We start from the raw sequence: 6,000 nt of genomic DNA on the forward strand, positions 1-6,000 counted from the left end.
TGAATTAAGTGTGGGAACCAAAAAACATTCAAAGGCTCTATTTTCTATAATGTATTATCATTGCCAGATTGTTCAGTGTAAAGATGATCTGCATCACATGGTTTAGAGGCCCAAGAGTCTTATGGGTTTTATACACACCCACAAGGTCAGGCAATAAGGAAAACGTCTATATTATATACCTAGCTACATGGAGAGAAAGACTAGTGTTTTGCATGATGATTACCGATTAATCAACTAAATACAGAATGAGCAGCAACATAGTTTTCAATGAGAGGATTTGATTAATGCCCCCGGTGAACCGGGTTAACGTTGGTTGCATTCGTTTTTGGAAGCGACCTGCGCCTGGTGGCCCATTTTGGCCGACGACAAATTTAGGTCAAAACAGGTGATGTAAAGTAGGTTACACACGCAGATTAATAAGGATTCTGTGTTCTTGCATGCAAAAGTGTTTGCTTTTGATCAAATAGTTGTTCATTGCCTTCTCAAATGAAAACTAGTTAGAACATTCTAACATTTTTCATAGAAAAGAGATGTGTGTTTCTGAACGACGCATCATGCTGCTTTGTTGACAACTTGATCGAGTGGTGCAGATTTCTGTTTGCTTTGACAAGGGCGCTCCTCCTCACCGCTTTTTCCAGTTCATGTCATGGGTATTACAATTTGCCTGACAAACATCACTTGCAGCATTTACGGCGAAACGGCCTCTGCAGAAGTCACGGCATTCATACGTCTTGCGCTTTGCGCAGAGCTGTTGTGGAGGAAGTTGTCAAGGAAGTGAGTTTGTGTTTATCATTAGTGGTGCGTAGTTACATTTATTGGGGCAACTGCAGAATAAATTCAACCACACCTTTGTATTATCACAAAACCGGATAGCAACCAATGCCCAGTGAAGTCCACAACGCATATTTCATGTACAGTAACAGACAGTTAGTTATATGACCTACAGCATGGTCAAGCAAGTTAATGTTTCCGACATTTGTGGACTACTAAACATCTATGGATTTAGAACAACAGAGTTACCACCAGTCGCAAAGAAAACAGACGCTGCCTCCATTATTCAAGCACAATTTCAAATTCAACATCATCAAATTTCCTCTGCTTAGTCTAATACAGGGACAACTAAAAGATACCAAAACAATTTAGTCCACGCTAAATATGATGTGGATGTCCATGGTTTTGATTTCTGAGTGGGTGTGTGCGTTCAAGTAGAAAAACATGTCGACTCACTACTTGTAGAGAAACTCCAATACCATCCTCCTCACTTTCATGTTTACGAAACGGCCTATCATTGTGCTATAAAGTACACGGCTTTCGTTTTTTGTTGTCCTTGGCTACCTGGCTAAAATGCATGCTCGCTAGCCTAACTTCCATTCATGGGCAATGTTAGCTAATTAATGCTAGCCTTCTACATCTAGCTACATATTGAACTTCCATCCTCTCAGGCCAGGGGCACAACAATGTATTAATTAATGGATGGATCAGAATCGCAGTTATAATCATTGGCCAGTATGGAGAATTAAGTAAAACCAGAAGTCCATTATGCCTATCTCCATCCATTGATACTTTAGGAACGGGACCATTTTAGCTAGCTAGCCACCGCTGGACAACAGCACGAGACGCAACAATTCACGTTTTTCTGTTAATGACATATACTCTCAATGGGATTTGATAGGAGTGACGCCAAATCCAAGTTAGCTTCCGTTTACACTTTCTTTTTTGGTGCGCCAGTACCTTTCACAGTTGAGCTCGCTCAGTTTTGGTCGACGCTGATTGCCAATTTTTTTCATATAGATTTTTGTAAAGGGAGGCCAGGCTTCCTCTGCACGCTGTCTTCCTTTGCCTTCAATGCTAGAGGCGGCAACAATGTCATACTCGTTTAGACCAGACAGCACAGAGGGGCGCTGTTTCGCTCGCTCTGATGTTTTCTCCAGTGAAATTCATTCAGCCTCTTGGGAATTGAAGGAAATTTATGAAACGCAGAGACGAAAGAAAAAGTATTTGATGTTTTGAATTGTTCTCTTGGTAAACATTTTTGGGGAAGTCTGGCATCCCTTGCCATCCATGAATACACGGCAATAGTGTTTATACAGGACCTCCCGGCCCCATCTACCGTCAATCAATCATGTCAATGTGGCGCTATACGGTGCTATTTGGAGCCCCTCCACATTGTTAAAACATTTAGGAGGCGCACAGCGACGCAATACAGAGCTCGATTTGGCCTTTGCATGCCTCCGGAGGCTCTGCAGTTGCGTCACATCCTCCATACCAAGCCTTCGGACCACATTTCTCCCTATCACGCATAAATTGGCGTAACCGTGGGGTTGCCCATAGTGTGGCGTATGAAGTGAGCGAAAAATCTTGTAGTGAAAAGTAGCTCACACAGAAACAATCGAGGCACCGAGAGGAGAAGGTATTCCAGGGCAGATTGGGCATGATGTGGGGAGCAGAATGGGATAGAAGACAAGAATGGTAGTAGACAGAAGAAGGTTGTTACATTTGTGACAGCAGCAATCAATTGCACAGGAAAAATTACAATCGAAGACTAAGAAGATACAGATCATAGTGAAGCAGGCAGTGAAGTGTCTTGGGATCACTGGACTGTCAATGGGGAAATGCCGAGGATGACCTCAATAAGAATGAGAGTCAGTCCAGCCAGGAATCATGTATTGGTTCATTTAATTTTGATGATGGTGTTAATCCTTCAATGGAATGCCAGAGGTTTGATGATGCTAGGTTCTAAACAAACAGAGTAAAAACTCAAACCGATGACTAGGAAAAGCTCCACCCAAGTTTATTCCCCCACTGGGTCATACAGCTGCAAAGACAAAGGCATGTTTGCACAAGCGCATACAGTACCAGTCAAAAGTTTGGACACACCTACTCATTCAAGGGTTTTTCTTTATTTGTACTATTTGCAACATTATAGAATAATAGTGAAGACATAAAAACTATGAAATAACACATATAGAATCATGTAGTAACCAAAGAAGTGTTAAACAAATTCAAGTATATTTTATATTTGAGATTCTTCAAAGTAGCCACCTTTTGCCTTGATGACAGCTTTGCACAGTATTGGCATTCTCTCAACCAGCTTTTCCTGGAATGCTTTTCCAACAGTCTTGAAGGACTTCCCAAATATGATGAACACTTGTTTGCTGCTTTTCTTTCAATCTGCGGTCCAACTCATCCCAAACCATAACAATTGGGTTGAGGTCGGGTGATTGGGGAGGCCAGGTCATCTGATGCAGCACTCCATCACTCTCATTCTTGATCAAATAGCCCTTACACAGCCTTTAGGTGTGTTGGGTCATTGTCCTTTTGAAAAACAAATTGTAGTCCCACTAATCGCAAACCAGGTGGGATGGCGTATCGCTGCACAATGCTGTGGTAGCCATGCTAGTTAAGTGTGCCTTGAATTCTAAATAAATCACAGTGTCACCAGCAAAGCACCCCCACACCATCACACCTCCTCCTCCATGCTTCAAGGTGGGAACCACACATGCAGAGATCATCAGTTCACCTACTCTGCGTCTCACAAAGACATGGCGGTTGGATCCAAAAATATCAAATTTGAACTCATCACACAAAAGGACAAGGTCCATTTTTGGGAATCTTTGAGGCCTTTGCTCTCTAGCCAAGCAGTAGAGTACTTGGATGCATGTGATGGAGCATTGTCCTGCATGAAGATCATGACCTTCTTGAATGCTGAGGACTTCTTCCTGTACCACTGATTGAATAAATAATCTTCCAGAAGCTGGCACTAGGTTTGGAAGTTTAGTTTCAGTCCATCTTCAACCGGAAAATGTCAGACTACCTCATCCTTAATGGTAGCAGCCCATACCAGTACCCCTCCTCCACCTTGCTGGCGCCTGACTCAAAGTGGTGCCCTGTCACGGGCCAGTCACGGGCCCATCCATCTGGTCCATCAAGAGTCACTCTCATTTCATCTGTCCATAAAACCTTTGAAAAACCTGTCTTCAGGTATTTCTTTGCCCAATCTTGATGCTTCAACTTGTGAATCTTATTCAGCGTTGGTCGTGTTTCAGCCTTCTTGACCTTGGCCATGTCTCTGAGCACTTGACACCTTGTACTTCTGGACACACCAGGTAGGTTGCAGTTCTGGAATATGGTGGCACTGGAGGATAATGGGATAATGGGTTCCTCTCAAGTCCTTTGCAGTTTATTTGCGGCTTTTCGTCCGCATGCGTTTTTTTGTTGACTATTCGCAACAAAATAGTTTCAATTGTCCGGTGGTCACACCTCAATAGTTTAGCTCTTTCGAGAATGTTGCATCCGTCTGAAAGGCATTTTTAACATTTTTGACTTTTCAGTGTAAGTGAAATCTCTTTTTTGGCCCATTTTACCTGAAATAATGAAGCACCCTAATCATTATGCACACCTTGATAAAAGGTGTTATTCACTTTCACGACACCCTCCCCCATTACACAGATACATATCACCTGAAAATTATTCAATCCAATAAGCATTCAAATTTATTTGGTTTGGAGTTGGAAAATGTGCATAAAAATAATGATAAGATCAGAATACTCGCCTAATAACTGTGCTTGCGGTGTATTTTCAAAAATCTTGTCTGTCTTAATATCCATCATTCACAATTAATATGCGTAATAATGTTGACAGTTCATGCAAAGGATTGTTACCTATAACTATAACCAGGATTGCCATTGCATTACATTTTTGTCAAGCTATTTTTATTTTAGAAAACAATTATTGTGATTCATCCTATATTGTCCCAAACATCCTTACCCCCTAGCAACAGATGTGGGACGCACGCACGCACGCACGCACGCACGCACACACGCACACACACACACACACACACACACACACACACACACACACACACACACACACACACACACACACACACACACACACACACTTGGGACCATTTCCCCAAGCATCTCTGTGCAGTCAGACCCACTAGGGTCACAATAATATGCCCCCTTTCTGATTGTCCGAGTGTGACCCGTTCCCCATGGGTTTCTGCAGCCAGTGTTGCCAGCCCTGCCACTACCTGGGTGGGGGTACCCCACCGGAATCCCCACTGGCTAGGTACACGGTCGTCAAGGATCTCATTAGCAGCTTTGACAATTTCCTTGTATATTATGCTCTCCCATTAGGGGGCTTTGGCTTTGTAAGACTAACCCTGCCAGGCAGGCTCGGAATCTTGAGGGGGCTGTGCTGCTCTAGTAGATCTCTGTCCACATTCTTCTTTCTGTTTTCGCTGCATTTAGGAAATTTACAGTAAGCCCATAAAACAGAAGGTTTTTTCTTTAGTGTACAGTTCGCATAGGCGGGTGTATAGGGTATAGGGTTGGGAACCGTTTCATCATGAGATGTATCATTAATTTTCCAATGTATATCCCTCATCTGCACAAAATTGAAAGCTCTCTCTCGCAACCCCAGCCAGGTGGATTATTTTTGCAAAGGAGAAATACTCACTAATAAGGATGGAAACAAATTTGTGCAAAACATTTGAGAGAAACAAGCTTTTTCTGTGTATGGAACATTTCTGGGATTTTTCATTTGAACTCATGAAATGTGTGACCAACACTTTACATGTTGCATTTATATTTTTGTTCAGTGTCGCTAGAGAGATGATGTCACCTCTCTGGAGAAGTGAGTTGGTATGGCCCAATCCAGGTAGGAGGGCTTAACAACTGGGGTCTATTCACTAGGAACCAAACAAACCAAATAGAAGCCAACAGAAGCAAACATAATGGTTTGTTAGGGACCTACCTGAATTTGTCCACTAGAAACTCTTGTTTTCTTTGCAAAACATTTTCCCATTGGAGTAAACAGTAGCACAACTATTTACTATGGTCTTGGTCTAAATAAAAGCACCCCTGGAATATATATCAGTCTGTTAACATTCTACGCTACAGGAAGTGGGCAGACTGCTGGTAGTTTCCTGCCTGCCCACCATTACATGATAGGAGATTGTTGAGAGACATTTTAAGCTCAATGGTAAATAGC

The sequence above is a fragment of the Oncorhynchus gorbuscha genome, linkage group LG14 (genome assembly GCF_021184085.1).
Source record: "Oncorhynchus gorbuscha isolate QuinsamMale2020 ecotype Even-year linkage group LG14, OgorEven_v1.0, whole genome shotgun sequence".
Classification (NCBI taxonomy): domain Eukaryota; kingdom Metazoa; phylum Chordata; class Actinopteri; order Salmoniformes; family Salmonidae; genus Oncorhynchus; species Oncorhynchus gorbuscha.